We start from the raw sequence: 14,863 nt of genomic DNA, 5'->3' as shown, positions 1-14,863 counted from the left end.
GCATGCATTCTCGGCCTTCTCTGATATGGTCTTGGGGAGGTCTGGGCCCCGGGAGCATGGGATTGTGGGATCTCAGGTCACGCAGCTACATTTGACCGTGTTTATCTGGGGTCAAAAGCTGTAATTGGACGTATATCTGTCGGGACTCTGCAACACTGGGGGATGACACAGATGTACTCCAAGCTCCTCAGACAGACACTCTGGAGATGGAACCAGCCCTCCTGCAGGCGGAACCTGACATGTCACTCAGGCTTCTGCCCTCCACACGTAAAGGAGACTGCTGCATTCATAGTGTCTACATCCAAGGCAGCCGTAAGCCCTCTCCCCTGCCATTCTCTGCTCTAGCTGGTGGACACTTAGCCCAAGGTCGAACAATTTGTACCCTGGCTAGAGATTTTGGCTTTTGGAGTTCCACTGAGATAATCATTTGGAGCTGGTCAGATCTTGGGATCTCTTGGGAAATAAGGGAAAGATGTATGAGTTGGCAGGATCAGAAAGAAGTTGACAAGGGCAGAGAGCTGGTGCTCTGTTAAGGTCAGATGACCAGAAGGAAAACCTGAGGATTTCAATTTGCCATGGGACTTCATTGAATCTGTCTCAATGCAGACTCTGTGAGGCTTCGCTGTACTGGGATTCCAGTCCCTGAAATCCCTTGATGCCCACTGTATACATTTACATAACTGCTTAACTCAGTGCTTAACATTGTTGGGACAGTGGACAGAGTCACTGCCAGAAAGAAATGTGCTCGTTTGTGAGTTTGTGTGTGCAGGGCATGGTGCAAAACAGTCCTTTCTTTTCCCATTGCGTTTCCTGTCAGTCCATTCTGCCTTCAGAATTGGGCATTGGGAAGCCCTCTTCTCTGAACCTCCTCCCCCCTTTTTTCACTCTCCTCATTATCCCCTGGGTCTCCTTATCCTTCTGTCCCACTCCAGGCTCCTGGCTTTCCCCCTATTTCTTCCATCCAGTCTCCAACGGTGGGGTGGGGTGGGGCTGGAATGTTCAAGGCCATCAAACCAAACTTGAGAGCACTTTCTGTTATCGTCTGCACAACTCCACTATGTGTTTATCCTAACAGAGTCTCTGACTTGTCAAAGACACCCTTCTTCCAGCCCAGCCCGATGGGGTGGGTGCGTAAACGCCTGCCCCAGCATCCTGTCACACTTACGCTAAGGCTCTTTGCCCCGACTTGAGCTGAACTGAATGAGCTACTGTTCCCTGCAGCACAGGAGCCCTTCGGAGCCCACGTACAGGCTCCTGCACAAGCCCCAGTCTGTTGACACTGAGTCCCCCAGGAGGCTCCCGCTGCCCTGGAGGGGAAACCTGTCTGTTCACAGTCTTTGCCAGCACCTTCTTCTCCATCAGGCATTGGAGCCACTCTGTGCTCAGGGCTCGGCAGGTCCCTACTCAGGCTGTAGACTGGGGAGAGGGCTGCTTGGGCTTGGCCAGTGGTGCCTGTATTCTATCTGTCCCTGTCTGGCTTCCCTGCCCAAACAGTGAAGCCTTTCCCTGGGATCTTCAGTTTTCCTAGTAGGCTTAGCTCCTCATTCATCCTGCTGGGGCTCCCTAGGACCCTGTGTTATCTAGATGTTCCCTGTCTCCAGGATGTGGTTGAGCTCTCAGTGCTGGGGACAGTCTACTGAGAGGCACAGGATTCTCCATGAGGCCAGTTAGCAGATTGGTGTTGCAAGTAAAAAGTTTTCACATGTCTGAGACAAAGTGAGAAAAGTGAGTATGAGTCTTTCACAAAGCCAAACATCCATTTTAAAGGACTGTCCTTTATTCTGAAGTTATTATCCTTTCTGCTTATGTATACGTGTGTGTTTGTGAGAAAGAGTTATTTCTTTCATGATGTTATGAAGATGGTAGAAGGCAATGAATTTTCATTTGTTAAGTTTTTACTTAACAAAATTAAAACCTGGCAATTTTAGTTTGAACCCTAAGATTTTTCTTCCGAATTTTGCTGCTCTGTGAAATCTGAGAAATCCCAAAGTCTGAGAGTCACTGGGCTGGGCCTCCCTTTCCAGGGTCTCTAAGACTTCAGATTCTGCTAATGTAGCAAGTCAGGAAGAATATCCACCCCTCCCTAAGAGGGGCCCAACAGTGGTCAAGGACATCTTTTTGTCCTCGATCCTCATCAGGAGACCAACCCAATAGCAACGGACTATAGAGGTGCTCCCTGTTCCCAGTGCTAACCATCAGGGACATTCTGTAAATACTCTTAATTTGGAGTCAGTTGAAAGAGAAAACCGAAATCAAACTGGCTTAGACCAAAAAAACTTTTTAAAAACCCACTAACACTGGCTCTTTGGCTCATGACAAATCCACGGGTACAAGGTATGGCTCAATTCTGGTCTCAAAATATGCCACCAGGATCCATCTATAGGCCCTACTTCCCCATCCATGGTGGCTCTGGGCCCCTCAGGCTCCCATTGTCACATAACTTGGTCCAGCAGGTGGGAGTTCATTTACAAAAGTCCCAGAACAAGTCTTGATGGCCTGATTGGACTGATTAAGGTCACATGCTCCTCTAGGAGTGGTGGCCTGAGTTAACGCCTTAGCCCAGATCCTGTGTCCTATCCCCGGAGCCTGGAGGCTAGAGCCTAAAGCACAAAGGCTAAAGGTGTAAAAAGGTGGTATCCCCAAAGCAGGGAACAGTTAACAAACACAAAGAGACAGAGTAGGTGCTGAGAAGCAAGCACGGTTGGTTCTTCCCCCTAATTATCTCTCAAATCAAGCCGCTTTCTCTCTTCCTATATAGATGCTATTTCGCAATTCTTGATTGGGCAATTCAGCAGCCTCCTTAACCGGTCACTCCCTGACCTTCCATCCATCCTCCACAGGGCTGCCAAGGGATCCTTCCGATGTGATCAAGTTACTTAGGGTGGCTTAAACAATTGTCTACACAAAGTTCAACCTTCTTTGTATGGTCTAAAAGCCCTAGACAATTGACCCTAAAACTATTCTAGCAGCCTGATCTACCCATTCCTCCTTTCTTCTCCCCACTCAACCATACACACCCAAACTCTCTTGACACAAATTCTGGTCATTCCTCAAGTACAGGCAGCCCCCCCCCCCCCCCCCCCCCCCCCCCCCCCCCCGTCTATGGCCCAGATACATTCCTTTTTTTTTTTTTTTGAGACCGAGTCTTGCTCTCTTGCCCAGGCTAGAGTGCCGTGGCGTCAGCCTAGCTCACAGCAACCTCAAACTCCTGGGCTCAAGCAATTCTTCTGCCTCAGCTTCTCGAGTAGCTGGGACTACAGGCATATGCCACCATGCCTGGTTAATTTGTTTCCTATATATTTTTAGTAGCTCTGCTAATTTCTTTCTATTTTTTTTTTTTTTTTAGTAGAGACAGGGACTCACTTTTGCTCAGGCTGGTCTCGAACTCCTGACCTTGAGGGATCCTCCCGCCTCAGCCTCCCAGAGTGCCAGGATTTTAGGCGTGAGCTACCGCGTCCGGCCCCCAGATACATTCCTAAGAACCTCTTTAGGTCTGATTTGTATGTAACTCGGATCCCTGAAAAATAGCACATATATGGTAATACTACTACTACTAATGATACTATAATGGCTTATATGTACTAATAATAATACAGTGTAATAGCGTAAAAATAATAATACTCCTGTTCTGTAATAAGTTAAAGAAACTATGGTGCTTTCTTTTAATTCAAACAAACAACATAAAAGCAAACTCATAAAGTTTAGATAGAAAAGACGAGAAATTTTAAAAAAGAACATTAAAGGTTAATGTTCACCTAATGTTGCACCAATGTCTTGCTTACTGGAAGGGCCATTTCTGAGGCAAGAAGGTAGCTGACATTAATCAGAAGATGCTGACAGAGATGGTGCCGGAGAGGAGGGAGTGGGTGCTGGAGGATCAGGATTGGATTCTGTTGCTGCAGGAGGGAAGCTGACCACTGAAGTCAGTTTCTTAAAAAAGGTATCTAGAGTTGTTTGTACAGGCTTTTTCACTTTTTCATCATAAATGGCCTTGTAGCAGCTGATGTTCTCACTAGCTGCATGGTAAACCTTTGTAAACCACTCAACGTTAGGATCTTGTTCCTCAAACGTAGCAAATCCTGCTTCAATGAGATGAAAGCCTTCAGCTCATTCTTTCTTGGCTCTAGATCTTCTGATTCTTCATGTTCTTGTGTTTCTTATCAGCTGCTTTTCTATCTATGAGACTAACTGCTGAGGTAAATGTGCTACCCCAATGAACTGCTTACGCCTTGTGGGTTTGTTTACATGCTCAGAAGAAACTAGCTCCCAAATTATTAATTTAAATTTTTAATCATAAATTATCCTTATGGGGGGAGCCTCGTGGTAAGTATGGAACGCCGTCAGTCGAGTTGTCTGTAACCCGGGGACTGCCTGCATGTTCTTCTCAAGCTGCCGTGTCTTTAGCAATGCCGCCTTTAAGATCCAATTCTGATGTTATCTTTTCTGTGACTCTTGCCTAACTCCCAAATGGCAAAACTTTTCACTCCTTCACTGCTTCCTGAGCACTCTGTTTTTTAATTTTTATTTTTAAAAAAATGTCACTTGGTTTTGGCCAGGGCTCATGCTGGTAATCCCAGCTCTTTGGGAGGCCAAGGTGGGAGGATCACTTGAGGCCAGGAGCTCAAGACCAGTCTGGGCAACATAGCGAGACCCAGGCTCTGCAAAAAATAGAAAAATTTAGCCAGATGTGGTGGCTCAAGTTTGTAGTCCCAGCTACTTGGGAGGCAGAGACAGGAGGATCGGCTGAGGAGTTTGAGGTTGCAGTGAGCTATGATGATGCCACTGCACTCCAGCCTGGGCAACAGAGAAAGCCCCTGTCTCAAAAAAAAAAAAAAAAAGTTACTTGTTTTTGATTTCATAAGTAACAAATAGACACATGCTCACAGCAAAAATTCAAATATTAAAGATAAAGCTGAAGCTCCCCGTGATTGTAACTCCCAATTCCCGTCCCCTCCACAGAGGTAAAATGCTGCCAGACGTGTCTGGGTTTACCTGCATATATGTATCTTGCAGAAAAAGTCTTTTTCCCTACACAAATGCTAGCATATGTATTGGGCTGCAACTATTTTACTTTACATTCTAAGAGTTTTCTTTGACTTTATTTTCCGGTCTATTACATTGTTTGCTTAGCAATCACATTCCCTCCCCTCCAAGAAATAAGATTCTTTTGTTAATTTTGTTATTTATACAACAAACACTTAAACAGCTCTATGTGCCAGACACATGTACAACTAAAATTCATGTAATCTTTGTAACAACCGTATGAGTTAGGCACTGATATTATACCCATTGCACAGATGAGGAAACCAAGGCACAGAGAGATTAAATAATTTACACAGAGTCACAGCCCTAAGTAAGTGGTGGAGCTATGATTTGGACTCCAGAAGTCTGACTCAAGTCTGCATCCACTGCTATACCACATCACCTCTCCTCTGTTCCTCAAGCACGCTCTCTGAGGAGACGAAACCACTGTGTCCGTCTCTGAGGAGGCCATCCAGCCCCAGGATGGCTCTGGAGATGGTAGTCACTTTTAATCTCTGACATTTCTCCTCCTTTTAGCGTTTCTCTCTGCTCCCTTTTTTGGATCTATTTTGTCCTATTCTTGTCTTATTCTAACTTACTAAATTTACTAAAGACTTTGTTCACCACTGCTTTTTGCCTTTTACTCTTCCTCGTGGATTCATTTTTCTTCAGGCTGACATATTTTTATTATTTATTTCAGTGTCGGTTTATAGGTGACAAATTTTCTGAGTCCCTGAAAAAATTTTGATTTTCATATTCGAATCATGGTTGAGCTGTATGTATAATTCTAGATTCAAACACATTTTCCCTCTGAATTTTGAAAACTTCTCTCCCTTTTTTTTTTTGCATCCTGTTCTTCAATGAGAGACTTAGTGTCAAAATGATTCTCATGCCTTTGTACCTCATCTATTTTTTCCCCTCCTTGTAAGTTTTCAGGATTTTCGCCTTACTGTGATGGTATCTGAAATTGCACAACAGAGCTACCCATTTTAATTTTAAAAGTGGATCCTGATTGTCATTTGGTGGGCCATTTTGTAGTGAAGAATCATGGTTTTCTTCAATTCTGGGATATTTTCTTTTATTTATTTGAATGTAACTCCCTCTCACATTCTATTTTCTACTTCAGAAATTTTACTAGCTGACATCAAAAGTTTTAGGTCCATCCTCTATTTTAGCTATTTTTTTCCTTAATGAACACTTTCCATATCTTGTCTTGTGCTATGTGCTAGAAAAATGTATTTGCTTAGTTCTCCAGGTCACATGTGAACGTTCCCATTCTGATCATTTTCTTGAGGGCTTTTGTTGTTTCATAATCACGTTTGGGCCGGGCGCAGTGGCTCACGCCTGTAATCCTAGCACTCTGGGAGGCTGAGGTGGGTGGATCGCTCAAGGTCAGGAGTTCGAGACCAGCCTGAGCAAGAGCGAGACCCCGTCTCTACTAAAAATAGAAAGAAATTATATGGACAACTAAAATATATATAGAAAAAATGAGCCGGGCATGGTGGCACATGCCTGTAGTCCCAGCTACTCGGGAGGCTGAGGCAGTAGGATCGCTTAAGCCCAGGAGTTTGAGGTTGCTGTGAGCTAGGCTGACGCCACGGCACTCACTCTAGCCAGGGCAACAAAGCGACACTCTGTCTCAAAAAAAAATAAATAAATAAAAATAAAAAAATAAAATAAAAATAAAATCACGTTTGATCTTTCAGTTGATTTTTAAAAGATAAATGTGATATCCTTTCATACTCATTCGAAAGTGCTGTTCATGTTCCATGAGCAGTTTTATTGGGTGAAAACTCTTCGATATATTGGATTTAATATTTCTCTTTCAAGATGTTGACTTTCCTCAAATATTTTTGGTAATTATTGGCTGGACGCTTATCTTTCATCTGAGATTCTCTGTGAGATTGCTTGCCCTCTCTGTTTGTGTAATCCTGAGTGACTGGGGTATGAGATTACGCCACTGGTGCGGGTCACAGTCTGTGGTCTGCAATTGTCCAGCAGGGGTGGGATATACTGCTGGGTGGGGCACTTTGGCAGCTGGTCTTCTGAAAGTGTCACCTGCCACCAGGAACACTGTCCTTTCTCTCCACTTAATGATCTCATATCCACCGCTCCTGCCTGGAGACAGATGATCCTACTGGAGTTTCTTGCAAGAAACAAGCAGCAAGAAGAGGGGTGTGGAGTGGTTGACATGCTTGATGGTACCTGCCACAGCATCCTGAATAATCCGTGCCTTGTCGGTTGCTTCACGTCCTTTCCTCTCCCAGGATTCACCGCTTTGGGCATGAAGCACTCTTGGTGCTGTTTTCTACTCTTGGGACAGTCTATTGCCATGTACATTTTGGGCCATGGTTTTCTTCAGTTCTCATCTGCTGTACATCTTTCAGGGAGTCCTCATGATTTCTGATCCATCAATGGCTCTCCTTGTTGTGTGCTGTGATTATGAATTTATGTATTTATTTATTTATAGCTTTTTCTGTTACAGTAGTCCCCCCTTATCTGAGGTTTCACTTTCTGTGGTTTCAGTTATCTGAGGGTCAACTGAGGTCTGAAAATAGGTGAGTGCAGTACAATAAGATATTTTGAGAGAGAGAGACCACGTTCACATAACTTTTATTATAGCATATTGTTATAATTGTTCTATTTTATTATTAATTATTGTTAATCTCTTACTGTGAATAATTCATAAATTAGACTTTATCATAGGTCTGTGTATATAGGAATGAACATGATATATATAGAGTTCAGTACTAGCCCCAGTTTCAGGCATCCATTTGAAGAACAGGAATTGATAGTAGGAAAATGTGTGCTCTCTTTGATTCTAACTGATGCTATTTGCTTCTGTGACTATGCTTGCTTTTAGTTGTTTGATAAATATAGTTAATCAGAATGAAAAACAGGGATAAGAGCAAAGGTAACTCCATGATAGGCTAGGCTTCCTGGATGTGAGAAGCCTAGTTCTGCTTCTGTATATATGGCTTGCTGGCTTGGTGCTTAGCGTAAGTGGAGCCATGGCAGGCTTCACTAGAGTAAAGGAAAACAAAGCCCCGGGGAGGTAACCGCAAGTTACTTCCTGATAAAGGGCTGGAGAGTCCAGGGGCCTCCAACCAACTAAGTAGATAAGAAGGGCAAGACATGATCAGCGCATGAACGGCTTGTGCAGGGCGTGTGTTCCCAGTATCGCTTGTAACCCAAAACTAGAAGGTATGCAACAATAGCTCCCTCCCCGTCGGAGACCCTCCTCTTCCCCTGGATGACGTTAACTACAACTGGTGCCAGAGCGAAAAGCCCGAAGCTTAGAGTCAACAAACCAGAAGCCAACGCGATCAGCCACTTCTAAAAAAAGGAACAAATAAACTGAAGGGGGATGATGTGCAGACTAGTATGTCGTGTGCAGACTAACGTGTCGTGTGCAGACTAATGTGTCGTGTGAAAACTAGCATACAGAAAAGTATAAAAGCTTAACCTTTACCCCAGGGCGGGGTCCTAGTTCATGGAGAGGCCACTGCCGTTGGTGCTCTGGAATTTGGACCCTAGCTCGAACTAGCCAATAAACTCCTTTGCCTTTTTGCAGCCTCGGTGACTCTGCCTCTCTGTTCCTGGGACCGAGGGGAACCGGATCTAACACATTGGGGGGTCTTAGAAACTATCCCCTGGGGGCGAGGGAGAACTACTGTATTTCTAAGCATCTGGGGTGCGAGGGAGAAGCTGCAGCATGTATTCTGTTTGCAGTCTTGGACTGAGACCATCTCCTATAGTGCTCTCTCTGCCATAACATGCCTCATGTTTGTGGTAGGCAGAAGGATGGCCCTCTTTCCCGAAGGCGTCCACAGCTTAATATCTAGAACCTGTGAATATGTTATGTTACATGGCAATGGAGAATTAAGATAGCAGATGGAAATTAAGGTTGCTAATCATCTAACCTTAAAATAGGGAGATTATCCTGGCTTGTCTAGGTAGGCCCAATGTAATTACAAGGGTCTTTAAATGTTGAAGAGTTAGCATCAGAGTGATGTGAGGGGGAAAGAAGCAGGCAGCCACGGGTGGCTTTGAAGATGGAAGGAGGCCACAAGCTAGGGAAGCCAGCAGCCTTTAGAAGCTGGAAAAGGCAAGAATACAGATTCTCTTCTGGAGCCTCCAGAAAGGAACATAACCCGTCTGACACCTTAATTTTAGCCCAGCGAGACCCATTTTGGACTCTGACCAGAACTATAAGATAGTACACTTGTTGTTTCAAACAACAAAATTTGGTATAACTTGTTACAGCAGCAATAGGAAACTAATACAATGTTGTCACATCATTGATGGCATCTGCCTCTTCCACTACATCCCGCAGCTTCTTGAGAACAAAAGCCACACCTTTGTCTCCTTACTTACCCAGAATCTAATGCAGGATCTGGCACATAGTCAGGGCTCGGTAAATACCTGCTGAATGAACAAAAGAATGAAAGATGCTCTAACTCTGTGGTTCTTCGGGCACTCTGAGATTCCAAAGCAGCTTTTACCTTTTCCCTTCCCACCGCCCTGGAGACCTAAGCCCTGTGATCTCAGTTTTCTATTGTTTCCTTTTCCCCATTCACCCATGTTTCATGCTGCAGGTCTTATTGCAATTGCGTGTATTGTTTCCTCCCTTGCTGTGGACCACTCCCCACCTGTTTCTGGGCCTGTGAGCAGGAGCATTGAGATGCAAAACATGTGTCACATATGTACCTGATTTTGCCAACGGGCCTTCTGCAGGTTATACCAATCTGGATGGGTACTGTAGTCTTCAACCCTCCTTTTCTTTTCTGTGTCTTGAATCAAGCACACAGTCCTGGTCTTCCTGATACCCCCTCCTAACCCCCCTCTTGGCCGATTCCATGGGTTTCCAGGACAAACAATGAAAAGAATTAAAGGCACTCTCAGGCTGCCTCAGGTTGGCTATGAAGCTACTCATGGAATCCTTCAGTTCATTTTGTGCAGAACTGCAAAGTCCGCTCAGGCAGGTGACCAGAGCTGCTGCTGGGTCACTGGAATATTGTTCTTTTGTTGTTTCTTTTCAGTCAGCCATTCTCAGGCCCCGGCTTCTCTGATGTCGCAGTGAACTTGGCGTCTGCTTCTCTGGCTTTTCCTCTGTGTGCCTCAAGTTCAGCCTCTCCCAGAACCAGGCTCTAACGCAGAGTTCTCATGCCAGACCTCCTCCAATGCTGCTGATGAGTCCTGAATGTTTGACTTCGGTGACTGGGCCAATTTCTGGTGAACTCTTTTGTGGCCATGTCTGGCAGCAGAACCAAGGGACACAATGTGGTCACTTATGTGGAAAGAATTACCTCTGACCACTCAATCCTGCGGGTGCTAGGTACATGGACTCCTGTCTAGTACAAACTGTTGTGCCCAAACTCTATTTCTGAGATAATATTCACACCTCTTCCTTCTCTTCCATCTGTCCCCCTTTTCTGCTCCACTGAGATACCAAGTTAATGAAACAAATACATCATCCAATTCACCACCCTCAATCCAAGTGTGAAATTTTCCTTTTGGAGGGATCCTGAGGTCTCAGTCATCCGATCTGCTGTGGGAGGCTGTAGCATCAGAGCAGGGAGGTCCAGACCAGGATAGGGGCTCATGTCCTAAACATGACCTATGACTTCTAGTTCCCTGTGGTCCAATATATCAGAAACAAGCAGGCTTTGGATCAGTATCTGAGGTCTGTATTCTCCTGTAGCTGACTTTGTCATTCTTATACGAAGTTGCCCTTTTCTCCCTTCTTTTCATCCCTGCAGCCTAAGCTAGTAACCAGCACACCTTTCCTTATCCCCTTTTATTATAAGCATTTTGCAGAGGCTACAACAGGGAACTCAGGGGTGCCAGGGAAGGTAAGAGCAGCAGCTCTCTCTTCACACAGTAACATGTGGGTGGATCCCGAGGCAGATGACTTGCACCTCTCTAGTACCAGACCCACTGCTCTGCTGGGAGCTCTTGGTCATGTGTTTGGAAGGGCCAGCTAACACATATCTGATTTTATGTGGAGCGTTACTCCTGGGGATTAAAACTTAGAAGAGTGTTTACAAATTCAGCGTGTAATATCAAAGCATTTCTTTGAGAAACAATTTCATTCATGGGCATATGAAATTATGCACCAGCAGCCCATACATGTTATGCTTTCTAATGACAAAATTAAAAAAACCGGCATTGCATGCTTTTTTAATAAAGACAATTCTTTAAGAAGTGAATTTGAACTTCAAATTTTAAAGAGTGCTTAATTTTTAAAAAAAATGTTTAGCTCCTTAATCCTTCTGGAACCTAATGTGCAGGGTGTAGGGAAAGGAACTTAGTTTTTTCCAGATGGACAGCTAGTTGTGTTACCGAAAGCTCGGTAACTTGTCCACAAGTCTGAATCAGAAGAACAAGGACAAGTGGTGGGAGGAGGAAGGAAAGAGACATTTTTATTCCTTTGCTGGCAAAGGGAAGAAAACTGGAGACTATCATCCCAAAATCCAGATTTTTCCTGAACATAAGCAGAAATTCAGAGCTTTTAAAGGGAGGGTTCTCAGCTTCGGGCAGTATCTGCGGTTAACTACTCTAATCCTCCCATCTCTGCCAAAGGCAAAGCCTGTGGACTCTGCCAGCCCTCCTGGGGGGCTGGCGCCACCTGGGAGTTTTTAACAAAAGGCTTAACCTGCCTCAGGGATGCAGGCCAGGCTGCAAGTTCCCCAAAGAGTGGGGGAAGTTTTAAAGACACAGAAAATCTTTTTGCCGATTTTTTTTCCTCTCAGGCCATTCCCTTTGTTACATATTCCCCATTCTCAATATTTCCCTTCCTTCAGACTGGAAGATGGTGCTGTGAAATAAAGAAAATAAAAAAATATATAAATAAAGAATATTTCCCTTCCCTATCTATGGGAGGAGGGGTGACTACTCTGTTACAGTTGTTCCAAACTATTGAATAACTCATTATTCATCCCATTAATTTAAAGTCAATTTTATCATGTATATTAACAAAATTCCCATGTGATCATGGTTGTTTCCGTAATGTGATTCATCGACCTGTCAATATTTGTCTCTCTCTTTGTCAGTACCATGCTGCTATGGTTACTGAGACTTTATAGGACATTTTATTATCTGGTAGGGCAAAGCCCCTATTAGTGCCTCTTGCTTCTCCGTCCCCCACCTCAAAATTTGGCAGTGCTCATGTGTTTAGTTTTCCAGATGAATTTTAGAATTGTTACAGCAAGTGTTACAGCGGGTGGTTCCAAGGACAAACCGAGCGGCACATGGAGAGTCGGAGAATCAAGGTTTATCTGCTAGCAGGTTCAGAGGGGTCTCACCACCAAATTCTGAGCCCCATCTACTTGATTTTTCCCACTTTTATTAGGTTGGGGTGGTCCGAGGGGTGGGGTCTTAGGTGGCTAATGTGCCAGGTAACAGGTTAGTATTATGTTGATGAGGGTCTTCTGAAGGGTGCCGGGTCTCAGGTGGCTGATGTGCCAGGTAATAGATGGGGGGGTTTTCCTTATTAGAATCAACTCATCAATTCCAAAATCTTCCTATTAGGGTTTTGACTGAAATTGCATTAAACTGACATCATTATAATACTGAATCTTCCCATCAGAAACGTATCTTTTCATTTTTTTCTTCCTTTTTTTTCTTTAATTTTAGAGTCAAGGTCTCACTATGTAACAGAAGGAATGGCCTGGGGGAAAAAAGGGCAAAAGATGTCACCCACCTCCCATAGATAAGGAAAGGAAATATTGAGAATGGGGAATATGTAACAGAGGGAATGGCCTGAGGAAAAAAAATCAGCAAAAAGATGTTCTGTGTCTTTAAAACTTCCTCCACTCTTTGGGGAATTTGCAGCCTGGCCTGCATCCCTGAGGCAGGTTAAGCCTTTTGTTAAAACTCTCAAGTGGCGCCAGCCCCCCAGGTGGGCGGCTGGCAGAGTTCACAGGCTTTGTTTTTGGCAGAGCTGGGACCATTAGAATAGTTAGCCACAGTAATTGCTGGAAGCCCAGAACCCTCCCTTTAAAAGCTCTTTATTTCTGCCTGTGTTCAGGAAATTTGGGATTTTGAGAGGAGAAGGTCTACCGTTATTTCCTCCTTTGCTGGCAAAGCAGACTCTCTTTCCTTCTTCCTCAAACCGCTTGTCCTCGTTCTTCTGATTTGGCTTCATGGACAAATGGCTGAGCTTTCGGTAATAACTATGTTGCCCAGGCTGTAGTGCGGTGGCTATTCACAGGCAGGACCAGAGTGCACTGCAGCCTTGAACTTCTGGGCTCCAGTGATCCTCCTGCCTCAACCACAGAGTGGCTGAGACTACAGGCAGGAGCTACCACACCTAGCTTGTTTATGTCATTATTAATGTCCTTAAAGTTCTCTTGTTTTCTTCATATAGATCTGGCTTATTTCTCAAAATGTTCTAGGCGCTATATATATTTTGGCTGCTATGGTGAATGGGAATTTTTTTCCATTTTACTTTAATCTTTTTTTAAAGTTTTGTCTTAGTCAAGGTTCTTATGGTAGTGATTTACAGAAATACATTCAAACTACCTTAGGCAAAAAAAAAAAAAAAAAGGCAGGGGAGAATGCTTTGGAAGGTGGCCAGGGCCTCCCCTGCAAGCCAAGGGCAGAAAGGAGATTGGGCCTCGCAAGGGGAATGGAAACAAGAACTAGTTTCCTGTTGCTGCTTCTATGAGGCGATCTATTTTTCTCTCCCTTTGCAGTTCAGTTTTCTTTGCTTCTCCCTTTCTTTGTCCCTCTTTCACATTTCTGGGAAGCAAGGGGATGTAGAAAAAACTTGGCTATGGGGCTACTCGTATGAATGGAGCAATTCTCAGAAAATAACTGGGCCAAGGAGGCACCTTTGAAACAGATTTCAAGGCATTGCAATGTTAGGAACTTCAAAAGAATCTGTTTCTTGCCTAAGAGAGGTAGAGTTGGAAGTTAAAGTATGGGAACCTGTACTTCAAGGGAGGTCACAGAATCTCTTTATAGCCAGCTCTTACACAGAAAGGAAGGGGAAGGTTAGAATGATATTTTTAGGTATTATGGCTGGCTTTTAGGGGAGAGGGGTTCTAGTGTCTATGACCCTACCTTGAGGAAGAGGAAGTCTGGTTTCAATGGCTTGCACTGGGGGAGAAAGAAGGGTGGGAGATAGGAGGTCAGAGAGAGACCACTTCTGAGGTCTTCCAGTCTCCTTTAGTTCAAAGTAATAACCATGCCAAAGCACTTTATTTTGGGGTATTGTTTTCTAAGCCCCAACACTGTTCATGATGTATTTCCACATATTTCACCTAGCTACTTTTTAGGCTTTTGGCTCAGAGCACACATAGTATGCTATGAATATAAAATTGGGTGGGTTAGGGGCATACGTTGCCATTTCAAATATTTTGTCTTTAGAAAACAAGATCTTCCAAATTTGGCAACTTGGGATAACAATGGCTACGACCCTGTTCCTACTCTCAACTGGCTCACAATTCATTTTTCCTCTATAGAAAGGGGCACTTCGTAAAAGAAACCCTCCTCCCAAACCAGAAATTATGTTAAAATGCATTTTTCTTTACTTAATCTATCAGTCTAGTTTGGTAGTTGACATCAACCTTAGACTGGGAGCCTGGTGAAAGCTACAATGAGAACTCGGAACCAAGAAACTTCGGCAGTCTTGGACCTACTGGTTACTAACTGAACGACCTTCACAAGTAACCTAGCCTCTGTGACCTTGTTTTCTCATTTTCAAACTCAAGATAACTTTTCTATTCTGATATCATGAGACGAAACACATAAGAACAATGGACTTGGTTCACGTGGAGTGTTACCAATGGCTAACGTGAGAGCCTGACACTGCTGAAGGAAAAAAGATAAGTGA

Source organism: Eulemur rufifrons, chromosome 1, assembly GCF_041146395.1.
Source record: "Eulemur rufifrons isolate Redbay chromosome 1, OSU_ERuf_1, whole genome shotgun sequence".
Lineage (NCBI taxonomy): Eukaryota > Metazoa > Chordata > Mammalia > Primates > Lemuridae > Eulemur > Eulemur rufifrons.
The sequence above is the reverse complement of the archived record's forward strand: the minus strand, read 5'-3'. Positions refer to the sequence as shown.